The sequence below is a fragment of the Myotis nattereri genome (genome assembly GCF_964212035.1).
Source record: "Myotis nattereri genome assembly, chromosome: 3".
Classification (NCBI taxonomy): Eukaryota; Metazoa; Chordata; class Mammalia; order Chiroptera; family Vespertilionidae; genus Myotis; species Myotis nattereri.
In genome coordinates, this window is record NC_138077.1 from 117,218,803 (window position 1) to 117,236,635 (window position 17,833).

Here is a 17,833-nt window from a genome sequence, read left to right on the forward strand (position 1 = left end):
TTTCATGGTTTCCTTGAATCTAAATAGACATACAGTGAAGTTAATGAGAAGCTGGATGGTAACTCTACCCAGTTAAGAATAGCACTTTATAAAAGGGAAAAGAGAAGAGATTGTACTATTTCTATATTTAAATGTCGCTGGCTATTGAATTTCTTTACATGTAAGTGAAAAATACCAGTCATTAAAATTAAAGACTTACACATGATTGTTAATTACATTCCATTCAAATACATTAGTGTGAATATTTTATAATTGTAAAATTTAACTCACAAGCATATTAAATCTATTTGTAACAATATTCAAAACAACTTTTCTGGGAGACTAATTCCACAAGTCCTTCTTTAGTCTTTTTGATCTCATTATTGATGAAACAAGTACCTGCAGCCTATAGAGATTAAGAGGTGAGTTGGTGTGCAGAGTAATGAACCATTATATTAATTGTATACCACTGCAATCTTTAGAGAGGTCTTAGATCTTTAATTTCCCCAAGTCATAGAAATTTGTAACAAGTTTATCACACATCTCTAGAGTGAATCTGTTTAAAGATTAACGAAAAATATTCACATAAAATATATAAACTATTATCCATTTATGTGCCTTTATTTTTATTTTAGGATTATGGAAATGGGGGCCATGTACATTTGAGAAGCACTTTTTCCACACATGTGGGTGAAAATCTAATTTTGTATAAATTAAAAGTAGAATCCTTGAAGGTGAAAGTCACTATTTGCTCTGAATCTGGTACACATTACCTGTATCTAGTGCAGAATAAGCTATAACTTCCCACTGAAGAATCTTATCTTTCATTGACATACATGTAAAGCTAAAGTAAACTATAAAGAATATACACTTCAGAACCACCTAAACATTCTATTAAACAGTCAGTATTAAGCTCTTAAATGTGTATGTTACTAATTAATTGCACAAAAATCTGTAATTTGCTAGATCTTTAGAAATTGAGCTAATAATTCATTTAACTTTCTTTTCACACTAGAGATTTTAACTTTTCTGATAAAATTTACTTTAAATTCTCAAAATCATTCCTGAGGGAAACTACTTGTACATTCCTTGTCACAATGTGCTCATGTAGCATTTTCAGCTATTTAACTCTAATTCCTCTTATTTTTCAATTTCCAATTTGAGATTATAAAAAGCAAATTATTTGTGTAATTTGATATTTGTGAAGTTGTATTTACCATTAATGGAAATTATGTCAGTTACTTAGGTGTTTGTTGATATGAAACTGTATAGTTAGGAAACTCAAGAATGTCCATGTGTTTTTTATAGGTACATTTGAAACTAATGAATGTATGTCATAGTTCTCTTCACATTTATGGTATATAAAATGCAACCAGCTAATATAACTTGAAAATCTGGTACTATTTTATTCATACCTGAAATCTGGGTGTCCAGGATGCCTTGTCTTTTATTTTTTAAATAAATGAAACTTTGGGAGCTTAGAATGTAAAATTTGTAGTTTGTTTTGTCAAAAATAAAAGGTTCATACTAGATTTTTTTCTCTGAATTGTCTAAATATCTCTAGTCCTTTATCATGTTTTATGGTTTATACAATGCTTTTTGACATTTCAGTTTATTTGGTCCCTTCCTTTCCCATGAAGTTATTGATCATATATCCCTAATCCTATATAATAAAAGCCCAGCGACTGAAACAGTGGAACGACCAGAATGACCAGAGACCAGAATGACCATGGCCCCTCGCCCCAGCGCGGACCCCCACCCCGATCTGGTGCCCCCAAGGCAGGCCAGCCGGCCCCTACCCATGCACTGGGCCTCTATCCCATATAATGAAAGGGTAATGTGCAAATTGACCCCAAGGGCAGAATGGCCACTCAACCAGTGACTATGAGGTGCACTGACCACCTCTCAGTCCCTTTCCCTGGCCGAATGGGGAAGTGGGGATGGGTATTTGGGGATGTGGGTGGCACCAGGCCAAGGCCCCGGCCCCGCCAGTCACCCCACACACAGAGGGCAATCTGCGGCAGGGGCGGGGCCAGCGAGCAGGCAGGAACAGCCAACCTCTCAGTCGCTTCCCCCAGCCATCAGGCTCCAATCACCTGATGGTGAAAGGGGAACTGGGGTGGGGGCAGGGCTGGCTGCAAGCAGCCGGGGAAGATGGCCCTAATCACAGGCCAAGCCTAGGGACTGTACCCATGCATGAATTTCGTGCGCTGGGCCTCTACATGTAAGGAATAAAGGTTGATGGCTATTCCGGGTCACAAAGTAAATGGCAGTAAGATCTTAAGATTGGGTGTTTTCTCACATTTTTTCTACACTTCAAATGGCAAAATTTTGACAGTGATGGATGAATCAACTTACAGAGAAGGTATTACCTCTACTACTACCTTAAAAAAAAGCCTGTGGCTCCTGCACATACCACCTACCTACCATGAATGCTCCCACCCAGACCAAACCTTCAGAAAGGTATGGAGAATACCTTTTTCTATTTTCTTCAGTATCCATCAATAGTATTGGACATTAATGAATTCACTTCCTCCCCAGCCTGCCTTTGATCTTTATTTTAACAAGATTGGCATCTATCAGATGACAGAGGGATATAGGACTCAGTGTAATTGTCCACCCTTGTTTCCTCTTGGAAGATCCTGTTATGATTGGTGCTTGGTTTTTCTGTTATTGCTGTTGATTTATGACAACTTTTTTCACTATACCTGAAGTACTAGATAAATCTAGTTTCCGTTTCTAAAATGACTTTTTTTCCTTAGAAATATGTATCTGGAAAGGATTCATTGAGCAATCCATTTGAACATATCTTTGTAATTTTTCCTAGTGGAAAATTATTTTTTTATTTTGCTAAATAATGGCTTTTAGAGCTTCTTGTAAGTTAATCTTAAAAGTGAATACTCTGCAAACCATTGTTCCTTCAATGATGAGTCAAGTTTTCATGAAATGCTTAATATTAGAGGACTGGAAGATGAAACTTGTGAACTAATTTTTCAAGACATAGCAGTAGAGCTGTTTGTGTTACTATCCACTTTTTTTCCTCTGAAGAACATTACTTTCATGTTATCATACTCTTTTCTCAATCTTCTCTTTTAGATGTCAGTTTCATCTCAGGAACTGGCTTCCCCATTCAGTTATCTATTACGCCACATTTATTGATGAATATGTGACAAGTGCTGCCACCCTTGCACAATGCCTGGCATCTTAAAGGTACTCAATAAGTATTTTTTTCCTTTTAATGGAAAACACTAAAAAAACATTTTGTAATGTTACATCATATGGATAATTTCAACAATGTGCATTCATACCAAGTGAATTAGAGGTTTATTCATACAAATGGCTCTAAATGCCAGACAACCACTTTATCTGCAACTTAGTCAAAAGAACAATCTATTCTAATCCTGGAGGTAAAATCAGCTTTATTGGAATTTTACTTTGTGAGCAATTTAAGAAATTTTTTTAAATATATTTTTTATTGATTTCAGAGAGGAAGGGAGAGCTAGAGAAAGATAGAAACATCAGTGATGAGAGAGAATCATTGACTGGCTGCCTCCTTCATGCCCCCACTGGGCATTGAGCCTGCAACCCAGGCATGTGCCCTTGACTAGAATCGAACCCAGGACCCTTCAGTTTGCAGGCCAACGCTCTATCCACTGAGCCAAACCAGCTAGGGCAATTTAAGAGATTTTTAAGAGTAAAATTGATATAAAAAAGTTTTACCTTACAAGTTGACTCAAGTACATAATCCCTAGGAGAATCTTTTAACTCTATATTCTTCTTATTTTTCAATTTCCAAATTGAGATTATAAAAATCAATTTGTGGAGTTGTATTTATCATTAATTGAAGTTATGTCAGTTATTTAGATGTTTGTTTATATGAAACTATGATTAGAAAACTCATGTTTCCTGGCTTTAAATATTTTATTGTCAGTATTCAAAAGACTGCTTATTTTGTGAAGCTCCAACGAGCAAAATAAGAGACGATGTTTAGTTTTGCCTAGAGGGCTTTCTAATAGTCATGTAAAGATTGTCATGGACTGTCCCATGAAGTGGAACACTCAACCTTTGGAAAGAATTGGTCAGAGGTTATGTGAGCATGTGAAAAGTTAAAATCGATCATTTAAAGCATCCCTGTGACTGATTGTGTCTCAAGAAACTTTGCTCTAGGTCATATCCATACTGACCAAAGGTTTAGTCAAAACTGGCCTGACTGAGAATGAAGTTAACAAGAGAAATAGGGTCATTTAAGTTTTTGTGTTTTGTTTTTTTAAACACAATTTTATGCTGTTCTGATCAGAGAACCTGGAAATGCCCCCTTTGAATACTCTTCTGGGTCTCTAAGAAACATTGAGTTTAATAGTACAAATATAATTGAGTATTCTTGAAATTTGTCCAGAATTGTCTGATATTGACAAATGTGATCTTCAAGCTTTGTTTAGTCTGTTTTTGGGCTGTTATAACAGAATAATAGACTAGGTGACTTATAAACAATAGAAACCGATTTTGCAGTTATGGAGGCTGAGAAGTCCAAGGTCAAGGAACTGACAGATTCAGTCCCTGATATGAGCTTGCTTAGTGGTTCATAGGCATTCATCTTTTTGAAACCAGACAATCAATGGGTCTAGGCTGCCTATCACTACTTGAGCCAATTCAGCAGAGACAGGGTTGAAGCATAGGTGAGTGTTTATTCTAATACTGCTAGCAGTATGGGAGAGCAGCCTGTCATCCACAAAAATCTGCTCTGCAGACCCCATAAACCAGCTGTTTATATAGGGTAGGACAATGATTACATGGGGAAGTTGGCAATGCAGGCTGAGTGGGACTCCATTGTTTGGGCAACAAGGTTGTTAATCTTTCCATGATAATAGGCAATTCCTGAATAAGATTGGACCACATTCCAAGGTTGATTCCTAGGTCCAAGGTTGACTCCCAGGTCCTGGCAGTGTACAACTCCCAGCCAGGTCAGAATATCCTTTCTTTAACCAACACAAGGTAATCATGGTTAACAGAGCATGAGCATCATTAATATTTCCCATAACCATAGCTATTCCCCAATATTCTATTTTTGCCCCTAACGTATTTGCTGTGTCCTCACATGGCAGAAGGGAGTTCTCTGGGATCTCTCTCTCTCTCTCTCTCTTTCTCTCTTTTAGTTTAAATCTTTATTGTTGAAAGTTTACATATATCTGGGGTCTTTTTTATTAAGGGCAATACCTTCATGATCTAATCACCTCCAAAGGTCCTACCTCCTAATCCCATCACATTGGGGATTAGATTTCAACATATGAATTTGGGGGTACAAGCATTCAGTGTGGATGAAAAGGGGCTACATGCTAACCTGACAAGTTCAGGAAAGGCCTGTATAGTGACCTTGAAATCTCAGGGACCTAAAGTAACCACAAAGGATGATCTGAAATTAAAACTTCTTTAAAAAAAAAAAAAAAAAAGCAGTTTATGGCAGTTTATGTCCTAGGCTAGAATCTTCCCTGACAAAAGTCAGTCTTTACCTTAACTAAGCCTGTTGTCTTTTGCATCTATGATAACATACCTTGGGAATGTCAGGACACCTCAGGGTACAACCAATGCACCAAAGCAGAGACTACAAATCCTCTTGTTGTTTTTATCATATTAATTGTTGACTGTTAACTATTCTGTACTGACTTATGTTAAAGATGGATCATTTTACTTATTATCTAATCCCAGTGGTTTCCCCCACTTTGCTTTCTCCAGCCTCCCTAATCTACCACCAATGACTTTCAAGTAACCCACTTATGTCTTCTCTTTTGAGTGTAATGTATAAAATAAGGTGCAAAACTGCCATTCCCTGGAGCATTATCTCAGAGATTTTGCTTCTGGCAATTGTCACAGTTTTGTGACAGGCACCTTCACAGACTCCAGAGAGGTGTTATCAGACAGCCAACCCCCTGAGTCAGAGGGAGAGGGCTGTCCCCCACCTTCATTCTTCTCTTCTCATATAAATGAATTTAAATGAGAGACTTCAGACTATTGTGTTGTGATAAAGCCAATTTATTAAAAAAATTAAAGCATGCACTTACTTCTTTAGTAAGGCAAGCAAATCTATACATCTGGTTTATGAAGTGCAAATGGGCTGTCAGTTAATCTGAAGAGCAAGTGGGGTGCTGGGTTTCTGCCTTCTATACCCTCTTATCTATAATTTTTTTTAAATTCCTCTGCTTAGATATCTTGGTACAGATTAACTCTGAAGTTCCCCCCTTTTCCTTGTTATGGCTTTTTCCACAGTTATGAGAAGCACCTGGAAACTCTATCTTGACCAATCAAAGACTGCTGGCTTCACTGAACAGTAGGGCATTTTTCTTTCCCCCTCTAACCTCCATTCTGCTGTCTTTTAGTAATTTCAGGGTGATTTAGCTATGTATTTTCTAGTTGCATTAAGATTCCCCCTCCTGTCCTGCGTTCGTTTGTGAGAAGGAGAGGTTTAAACCTTTTGTTCTCAAGATAAGGTCCTGCTACAAGCTACCTGCATAGCTTTTTGGCTTTAATTTTCCTGCCTCAGTTTCCCTATTCCAATTTATTAGAAAGAAGGCGATCACCAGAGTTAAGGGTCCTGGTAGAACACAAAGGATACTCAGGAGTCAGACAGCACACCCTGTTGGTTGCACACCCTCCTACTTCTGCAGGAGGGTGTGCAACCAACAAAGAGTCTGGTAAGCAAGCACATGGAGCAGGAAGGCTGCTCGGATTTTATTCCTGATGCAGTCTGCCCCTCATGCTAATTGGTTAAGGCTCAATTTCACTTTCTTGCACGATCAGCTAATTCAAAGAACAGGGAGGGGTTGAAATTTAAGAAACCAAAACTTAGAATGGTGGCCTCCTAAGTCATGTGACTTAGAATGATGGCCATCTCTCAAAATGGCTGCTCGTAAGCTAAGGAACTTCCTTCTTTGACAGAAAAGATTACGGGTTAATTCTCATAATTCTCACAATTCCCCCTTTTTTCTTATTTAACTGATTTCACTCTTTTCTTCTAACTCGGTCAGGATTAGTTGATTTTCGTGTTCTGCAGTGTCTAGGAGAAGGAGATTGTTTTGTTGGTATGATACTGGGGTCTGTTTGGTCAATGTGGTTTCAATTAACCTTTGGATAAGACCTCTCATACATGGGATGATACAACATCCCATTACTGTCATAACTCCTAACACGGTTATCAAAGAGGTGAATATGGATACCATCATTCCTTTCCACTTCCCAAACCATTGCTCTAGTAAATCAGAGAAAGGATCCTCAACCCCAGGATTCTCAGCTAACTCATTAGCTAGAGTTGTTAATCCCTATAGGGCCTTAGTGATGGTTCCATCTGGAGCTGTGTCGTTAGGGATGAATGTACAACATTGCCCCCCCTCCCCATCATTACACAAACTCCCCCTTTTTCTGCCAGAATCATATCCAAGGCTATTCTCCCAGGTCATCCTGCTGGTAGCATCTAGTATTTCAGCTGTACCTCTGTTGGTTTTAATAAATATAATTCATCCAATCTACATTTTTGTTGACAGTGGACCACCAGAACAGGACAGATTCAAACCCTGCAGCAATTTGACTTCTAGCCTTAAACTCATTGGCACTCTTCTTGGAACCCCAATGGAATCTGTGTAAACACTAGAGGCCTGATGCATGAAGCTGGTGCAAGGGGCTCAGCCCCCGCCACCACGGCAGCTGCCTCTGCCTTGGCCCCCACCGCTGCAGCAGCTTCGTCTGGAAGGTTGTCGGTCTAATTAGCATATTACACTTTTTATAATTATAGATGGGGATTAAAAGAGCCCTCTGAACTCTCTCTTTTCTTCCTAGTCTGTCTGTCCATTGAAAAAGGCTTATGGTATGCCAAAATGAAAGGGATAGACAATTGTATCAGAGCACAAGTTCCACTCCAATGGCTAGGCAAGGCCGCAAGTAATGGTCCCCAGCAATGCCACCAGACATCAGCACGGGTTATTGACAGAGCAGAATGATTGGCTTCTGAGGATCCTCGACCATTTACATATCCAAATAAATTTCCCATGAACTCCGAATACTGTTCCCTCTCTACCTTGAGAGGCAGGAGGTATAATTTACTTCAGAAGATGAGGGCTGGATCATTTTGGGGAACCCTTGCTCTTTACCTGTGTTGGATGGGAGCAACAGGGAGTCTTACAGGAAGTGTTTCCCCAGGTGGTTTCCTCCTGATACAAGGCAAGCATACATTCCATCCTGTTACTGTCTGAGGCCTATTCAAATGGAAATGGGACCACTTGGGCCTCTGGCCTTCCTGCCGCAAAAGTGTAACAGTTGCTTTTATGTAGGGGGCGTACAGTATATTTAATCCATTCCACCCAGGCATTCATTTCCTTATATCCTTCTTCTATTTGCAAAGTTTGTCTTGAGTCCTCAACTCAATTAGGGTCTCTTTTGTAGGATCATTTTGTGGTACAAAGGGATTTTCCCCCAGCTTAGAGGTAGAACGAGTCATGGTGGTGGCAGTGATGATGTCCTTGGGTGGGGCTACCAGTCTCAGAGCAAACCTCCCTTGGGGATCTTGTTCTGTGACATCTACTCCTAAATCTAGTCCTAGCCAATCTTTTGGCCTAGAGGCTGAAATATCCAAGTCATTCAAGTTATTTATAGTGAAGAGCAAGGGATTACACTGTAAGTTCTGGCAAGCATGGGGAGGGGTACCTCTATATAGATGTATTCTAGCCTTTAGTTGACTAAACTTTTTATCTGCTGGTCAGGATATAGCCATCCAGCCCTGGTAGGGTGGTCCACCATACATCATTCCAGGTAGGACAAGGGGATAGACCAGTGGTCGGCAAACTCTGGCTCACGAGCCACATGTGGCTCTTTGGCCCCTTGAGTGTGGCTCTTCCACAAAATACCATGTGCAGGCACGCACATACAGTGCAATTGAAACTTTGTGGCCCATGCGCAGAAGTCAGTATTTTGTGGAAGAGCCACACTCAAGGGGCCAAAGAGCCACATGTGGCTCGCGAGCCGCAGTTTGCCAACCACTGGGATAGACCATTTGCTCCCAGTGAGGTATCAAGATACATGTAAATGGAATAGGCCTGTAGCTGCCTTTGATGGTTTGGCAGGCATCAAATTGAAAGGTTATGGGCTTATCTCCCTTGGTCACATTAGTCAATAACTTAACTGGGTAAGCATGATCCAGATTGTACACATTTACCCAGCCCACATTGTAAGCCCTTGCAATTTTCCAGAGCCCTAAAGCAAATAGAATCTAGTACATGATGGCCATTAAGACAGCTAACAGTTGCTTTAGTGTTAATTTCAAGGGACTATGTCCTGGTATGGCTGAAAAGTTGAGGTGTCTCTACCCTGAGAGGTTGGTGGTACACCCTTAACCCAGGTGTGATAGGGTCCAACCTCATTCTGCAGGCGGAAAAGTGGTCTCAGGGGTAAGCAAGACAAGGTAGGGTCCTTCCCAGGAGGGTTCCAACTTGTTTTTCTTCCAAGTCTTGATTAGAACATAGTCTCTCAGTTAATGGCGATGAACCAGAAACTCATGAGGAGGGTTTTGGGCTAGGAGGCCTTTTAACCTGAGAGATTAGAGGAGACACCCAGTACATAGTTCTTAAAAAATTAATCTTTAGTCTCCATTGTAGGAAGATCTTGAGGCCTTCCTAAGTAGGGAAGGCCATACAGCATCTCATAAGGGGATAGCCCTACATCCTTCCTTGGAGCTGTTCTAATCCAGAGAAGTGCAATAGGGAGACATTTAGTCCCGGGGAGCTTTGTTTCCAGCATCAGTTTGGTGATCTGTCTCTTTAAAGTTTGGTTCATTCTTTCTACCCTTCCCAAAGAAGGGGGGTACGAGGGAGTATGACATTCCCATCTTATATCTAACCCATAATATCCTTAATAATGGTGATAGTAAAGTGGATCCCGTTATCAGAATCTACATTTTAATGGCTTCAATCCAATTTGTTAAGTGATCTACTATCACCAGTAGGTATTTTTTTCTTTCTACTTTGGGCATTTCTGTATAGTCCACCTGGATGCTTTGGAAGGATCTGAGTCAGGGAGGTCTTTCCCCTGGGAGTTGCTTCCTCATGCCTGTTTATTAACCTTTCTGCAAGTAATGCAGCCCTCTTGGACCTGTTTTGCCACTGTCCTTAGAATGACATCGCACATAGCTTGTGGCCCCCTATGGGTCCCTTTGTGAAGGAGGGTCATAAGTTCTCTAATCATTTCCCTTCCATCAGGCAATTTCCATTTTTCTTCTTTATCCTTCACAGCTCCTGTTGGAGACCGAGTGTAAGCTGACACGGTCCTTGCACCTAAAGGGGCTAGCAAGGCTGGGACCCTTACCCACACAGTTTTCCCAGACTTGTTTGGATGGCGGTTATCAGTAGAATGAGAGCAACCTTTGTAGAATGAGAACAGCCTTTCATGGCTTATCAAGAAGTCTGTAACTATTTACTGAGATTTGCTGTACCAAGAATTTGTCCTTCTGCTCTGTCTCTCCCTTAGAGATTAAGAGGAACAAAGAATACATTCCTCTTGACAGACCTCCTATTCAGTGTTTTGTGTATAAAAGGCATTGCGTGGTTAATAAACTTACTGCAGTTCCTCGATTGATCTATAGTCCTCCCGATCCCGCTCTCCTGTCTTTCTTTCTTTTCTCAATTCCCACCTCCCTACCTCAGCCCAGTTCAACCTGTCAGGCTGACCCTGACAAGCATTAATTGTCTCTCTTCCTCCGTGCTAAACTTTGGAATAACTTCAAGGAGTAGCAGGACTGGGACCAGAGTTAATATAGGAGTTTCAGATTGTCGTGCTGCCTCTTTAGCAGCCTCATCCGCCAACCTATTTTCCCCAGGCTTCCAGTGTCCCCCCTTTTGATGACCCGGTGTGTAGACAATAGCAATTTCTTCTTGCATCATCAGGTTGTCCAGTACTTGAGTTATTAATTTCAGACCATCCTTTGTGGTTACTTTAGGTCCCTTTTTGAGTTTGCAAGGCCACCACACAGGCCTTCCCTGAGCTAGTCAGGTTAGCATATGGCCCCTTTTTGTCCACACTTATCAGGCTACCACCTAGTGATGTAGAAATGTAGAAAATTCATAGTCTCCCTACAAGAGACCAAACAAAAACCATAAACAAGCACTAATGGTTAAGACAGATGCACAGGAACAGATTAGAACTAAAATTTTAGGTGTTTGGTATTTTTTCCCATCTCACCTAGAATAAAATTCATTTGGGTTGGGGAAGAATATTTCCTTAGGTCAGAATGGTAGAGTTTCTAAAATGTACAGGGTGTGGTTATGTTTCTATTTTTAGGCTCACCATGCCTTGCCCCAGCACCTTGGCTTGCCCCAGCACCATGCCTTGCCCCAGCACCTTGTCTAAACACTTAAGCACTAATAGAAAGACTCAGACCCCCTTCCACATATCCGTGAGACTGAAGGCCAACCTGAAAGGAAACCAGCAACACAATACCCATTTTCCTTACCATAAATTTATAAATTTGTAACACTAAATCTGAATTTTGATAACTCCTTTTGGAATAGGCAGAGGCCTACCTTAGCTCTATTACTAAGAGTGATATTTAAATGTATTTAAGAACAGAAGACATTGGCTTATTGTCTGTTAACTATGCATGTACTTCAAATGAACAAAACTTTAATATTAAATCACTTATTTATTAAATTTATTATTAAATTAAATTTTAATTGATTTAATAATTTATTTAATTTATTAACTATTTTTATATAAAAATGTATACTCATGGATTTAAACAAATGACAGTATAGAAACAGGGTGAAGAGTAAAAACTACTCATTTCTTTATTTATTTTCCACAGCGTAACTTCAGCTAATGGTTCCTTCTATACTTTAAATTATTTGATGTTTCTTTAATTCAGGCTAGCATATCTCTGATTTAAAATAATTTATTCAGTTTTTACTGGGTTATACCTAATGCAGATATTGAAGAAGTGAAACACAGCTAGTATTTAGATTCTTATCCAAAGAACACCTTAACTATAAGGCTTCAGAGGTAAAAGTAGGGCTTGTTATAGTTTAGGTTCCCAGGAAGCTTCCCTCAGGCCCTGGTTCCATCTCAGAGTTCTCCCCACCAGTCCACTGCACCCTTCCCAGAGAGAGATTTGCAAATGAACAGCTGACTATGCCATCTGTGGCCTTCATTCAATTAAGGAGAAGGCTCTGCAATCTCCCAGCCTACTTTCTCCTTTCTGGCTTCCATTCCCCTCACTTGCCTCCCATCCCCTCACCCTGCACCATGCTTTGGACATACCAAGCTCCTTGTGGTTCACAAAATATAGTGCCCTTTCCAGCCATGTTCTTTTCCAAGCTGTGCGGATGACTAGTAGTCGAGTTTCTTCATTGCCTGGAAATCCCTAGTCCCTCCTCCTTGACCAGCTGACAATGTTCTCCTCTGTGCTTTGCTCAACCCATGAGTGTCCCTGTATCATCCATTCCTGGTTTTCCTAACCTCTGTCAGTCCTCATGCTCAGACATCCTGAGGTGCACTTGTGCTTAGGAGTTCTTTAAAGACTAGGGGATAACAGCTCTTCTCGCCAGCCACATCTCTCCCCACAGTCCTTAGATCTCTAAGATAGGATACATCTGGAGCTTCTTTTTCTCAAAGCCTCAAGTGGCCCAGATGGATAGCTTCTGGCAGGTGCATCTGGTATCTGGGTATGGTGATGCTACTTGTTTAAAAGCTATCCCACCCTGATTACCTTTCCCAATGTCTTACCTCAGAAGCCTAAGTGTTCCGGGATGAAGGTACCCTCCTATATGCACACTGTGGGAAAGTTCCTTCCAGGTGAAGTAATCAACCACTTGAAATAACACCTTCAAAAACAAAATCTCCCAAAATATATATATTTAAAAAGCCAGCGACCGGAACGCTGTAATGACCATAACGACCGGTTGCTATGATGCCCACGGTAGCCAGCGAACCAGCCTAATTGAGGGTGGGGCAGCCAGCCAACCTCCCCCACAGCCCCTCCCCCCAGCTGGCCCTGCCCCTGATCACCCCCCACCCCAATAGGGGGCGGGGCCAGCTAGCCAACCTCCTGCAGCCCCTCCCCCTGGCTGGCCCAACCCCTGATGGACCCCCACTACCCCGATTGGCCTTCAGCCCCTCTCCTTGGCTGTCCCCGCCCTTATTCCCCCCCACACACACACACTCCAATAGGGGATGGGACTGGTCAGCTAACCTCCTGCAGCCCCCACCACCCCAATCGGCCCCTGCACTCTTAACAGGGGCAGGGCCGGCTGGCCATCCACTCATGGACCCTCCCCCAGGCCGCTGGCCCCTGATCGGCTCTCCCTATCCCATTTGGGGGCAAGGCCAGCCAGCCCACCGCCCACAGCCACTCCCCACAGCCAGTCCCACTCCCAATTTCTCCCCCACCCCAAACAGGTGCGGGACCCACAAGCCAATTGTTCTCAGTACCTCCCCCAAGCCTGCCCAGCCCTGATCAGGCCCTGATCAGGGTGGGCCAACCTCCCGCCATTTCCTCCTCCGACAGGCCTGGCCCCAATCTTCCCAGATTGGGGCTGGGCCAGCCAGACCCACTCATGCACGAATTCGTGCACTGGGCCTCTAGTAACTTCATAAGCAAGATTAGTAAGTTTGTGGTGGAGGGAGGAGAGGAGAGGACACAAGGACAGCCCAAGATGGGGTCTGGACAAAAAAGGGAAGCTCTTGAGGGTTCTGGGATACACTGCAAAGGGAGGGGCTGCAAAACTTTCTTCTGGGTGTCATCTTTGTGCCAATTTAATTCTACACAAATATGATGGTTGCTCTTCTGTGCACTGCAGGGCTAGGCATGCCCTGTTGGCCTGCTGACTCCATGAAGACAAGGGCGAGGCTGCCTTGACATAGTCTACAACAGTGCTCTGCACATGATAGTTGCTTAGTCCAAATGTGTTCAAAGGAGGCCATGGGAACATGGTCTGAGGCTAAGACAAAAATAAATGTCATGGTCCAGCCTATCATACAAAACTGTTTTGAGGTAATCTCCATTCTAGGGGTGCTCCAGGGAAGGTTGGCAGGAGACAAGCATAAAAGCAGGTAGGGACCATCTCTTAGAAAGTTTTGAATGTCAGGCTGAGAAATTTATCCATACTCTGATGAGTTTTTTCAATAGGATAGCAACATGATGCATATTATATTTTAAGAAAATTGATCTCTCACAATTAATTGCTTTTATAATTTTGAGCAATATTCTGGAACATGAAACATGCTTTCAACCAAACCTGCCCATTTCATAAACATAGTTCAGACTCTTAGTTAGACTGCTTCTTCAGGTTTCCATTTGAAGCCATCTGTGAGCTGTCTGGGGAATGTGTCTGGGGTATGCTCTTCTTTTTCTTTCTGTGGGGAGGTAACAAGTATAGTCTAGAGGTGTGTGATTATGATGATGATTGCAGTCGCCTCTCTCCCTGTGTCCTCCACATCTCTCACTGCCTCTTGCTTACACACTGAATATCTACTTATTTAGATTTGGTCTACATTGAAATTAAACACTTAACTAATTATGAAGAGATATTTTGGTAAACAAATGAACAGAATAAAGGAGTATTTAAGGAAAACATTGGTAGGTGAGGACTTGAAATCACCACAACGTGCCTTTCATTCCAGGCTAACACTACCGTTCTGGTGGAATAGTGAAAAGAGAGTTTCTGAACTGAGTGTAAAGTTGGCAGGATAAACTTTGAGGTTATTTTAGGTAGAATATTCTGGTATATAGATACTGAATCTCATGCCCCAGAAACTTGGCTGCAGGTCACTGTCAGCATTCATTAACTCTGGAACCTATGAAGAAGCAAAAATTTGTCAACCTAGTTTAGAGTTTACTAAATAGAAACATTGTACTTATAATATCTTATAATTCAGAAGTTTCATAAATTCATGTTGATCTGACCCCCAATTATAATTAATTATACTACTTAAAATATTTGTTTAGATAAAATTGACTCATGCAAAATGTAGAGTCTTCATTTTCTCCTTCAAAGTGACCACTGTCTCCTGATCTCTGGAAAATTGATCTGCCATTTACATGCCATTTAAACTGAGGCACTGTGTATTTTGTTTCAATAGTTCATGTATAAATTGAAGATAATATAGATATCTTGTATAGCCCATCACACATAGTTGTTTTGATATTCAAAAGATATATCATGTGGAGGGTTTAAAATACTGTAAACACATAACATGTGGAATTAAAGAAGTCCAGTGTCCATATTCCTTTTTCTTTTTCTCTTAGCATATCGGGCTGTTTCCTCTTCTAACATCATGGTTAAGGTTCTGGTAAAGATGGTGGAGTAGGTAAATGTAGTACTCGCTGCCACCCACAAGCACATGAAAATTACAACTAAAACATAGAACAACCATCATTCAGAACCACCTGAAATCTGGTTGAATGGAAGTCCTACACCTAGGGAATTAAAGAAGATACATATCAAAACTAGTAGGAGAAGCAGAGATGTGGGGCAGAATCACTGAACTGGCTGGTCCCACACTCATGTGTGGCAGTTTAAAATCAGGAGGGATATCTTGGGTGTGGAGGTTTCCCTGAGGTGTGAGGGGTCCCTGCTCCAGCCCAGGGTTCCAGTGCTGATAAGAGAAGTCCTCATAACTTCTGGTTATAAAAACCAGCAGGGATTGTGTCTGAGTGACACAGAAACTGCTGGAGTCCCACATAGTTCCTTTTTTATAAAAATATACCTTTATTTATTTCAAAGAGAAAGGGAGAGGGAGAGAGAGCGATAGAAACATCAATGATGAGAGAGAATCATTGACTGACTACATCCTGCACACCCCATACTGGGGATCAGGCCCACAAGCCAGGCATGTGCCCTGACCCAGAATTGAACGGTGACCTCCTCGTTCACAGATTGATGCTGAAGCACTGAGCCACACCAGCAGGGCCCAGACAGTTCCTCTTAAAGGGCCTGTGCATGGACTTACTCAGATTCACTCCCTCTGAGCTCCATGGGTAGGACAGCAGCTTGGAAGGAATGTGGGACATTAGGGAAGAACTAACTTGCCTGGAATCAGGGCAAGAGATGAAGGGGCACCTTTCTCCAAGACAAAAGTGCTGGCAGAGACCAGTGTTCCACTGTTCCACTGAAGAGCTTTCCCTGCCACAGAGCTGGTGGGCAGGGCACCATATATGAATCTCCATCAACCTGGCTCACACTTTTTCCCCTGTCCTGGTGATTCCCTGAGACCGTGCCCCTCCCTAATTGCTTATCCATTCTAGTGGCTTTTCCATACAACTGGCCTCTCTTGTTCTCATGCTTCAGGCTTACATAACATCCCTCAAACAAGCAGCAGCTGGCCTCAGCATGCCCTGTACCTCTCAAAAAGTGTCCCTAGACCCAGCACTAGTGGCAGCCTGCCTTGGTTCATAGCTTGACCTCTCCTGGGCACCTCTAAGCCCAACACAAGTAGCAACCATCTGCAGATTGCTTTGTAGCTCAAGCTGGTGGCCTCTGGAAGGGCATAGGCAGTGGTTGACTTTGTACCTCTCAGGAGGCCTCATAGCTAGTGCACCCGGTGGTCAGCTTCCACCATGCCAGATTACAACCCTATCAGCTCCACAAGGGACACATTCAATGGGTAGACTTGGTGAGTACCAAAGCCTCACTGAAGCAAGTCCTTATCTATAAGGGTGTTTCCTTCATAGCAGCTCTTCTGCTGTAGTTGCAGCTAATCTTTGCAACTGATTGGCCTGGGGTCAATTTCTCCCAGTGACACCAAAATTAATCAAGGCTCAACTACAATAGGATAGTGTATAGAGTTCACACAGGGTTGCACCTAGAGTGCCAAGCTGAGGTGACTGGGGAGGCTGAGCCACTGGGTCCTATAGGACACCTACTACACAAGGCCACTCTACCAAGTCTGGGACACAGCAAATCTACCTAATACATAGAAACAAACACAGGGAAACAGCCACAAGGCAGAGACAAAGAAACATGTCACAAATGAAAGAATAGGAGAAATCTTCAGACAAAGAACTAAATGAAATGGAAGCAAGAAAATTACCTGATACAGAGTTAAACGCAATGGTTATAAGGATGCTCAAGGAACTTACTGAAAATTTCAAGGAACTTAGTGAGAATATCAACAACATAAAAATGGACCAGTTAGAAATGAAGGATACTTTAAACTGAAATAAAGAATAGCTTAAGGGAATCAGCAATAGAGTAGAGGATACTGAGAGTCAAATCTAGAATTAGTAATATAAGGAAGCAAGAAACACCCAATCAAAACAGCAAAAAGAAAAAGAATTAAAACATTTGAAGACAGTGTAAGGAGCCTCTGGGACAACTTCAAGCGTACCAACATCTGAATTATGGGGGTGCCAGAAGAAGAGAGAGAGCAAGAAATTGAAAACCTATTTGAAGAAATAATGACAGAAAACTTGCCATAACTTCTGAAAGAAATATACTTACAAGTCCAGGAAGCACAGAGAGTCCCAAACAAGAGGAACCCAAAGAAGTCCACAACAAGACACATCATAATTAAAATGCCAAGGGACAAAGAGAGAATCTTAAAAGCAGCAAGAGCAAAGCAATTAGTTACCTACAAGGGCTCACCCATATGACTATCAGCTGATTTTTCAACAGAAACTTTGCAGGCCAGAAGAGAGTGGCAAGAAATATTCAAAGTGATGAATAGCAAGGACCTACAACCAAGATTACTCTACCCAGCAAAGCTATCATTTAGAATTGAAGGTCAGATAAAGAGCTTCCCAGATAAGAAAATGCTAAAGGAGTTTATCACCATCAAACCAGCATTACTTGAAATGTTGAAGAGTATTATTTTAAAAATATTTTTA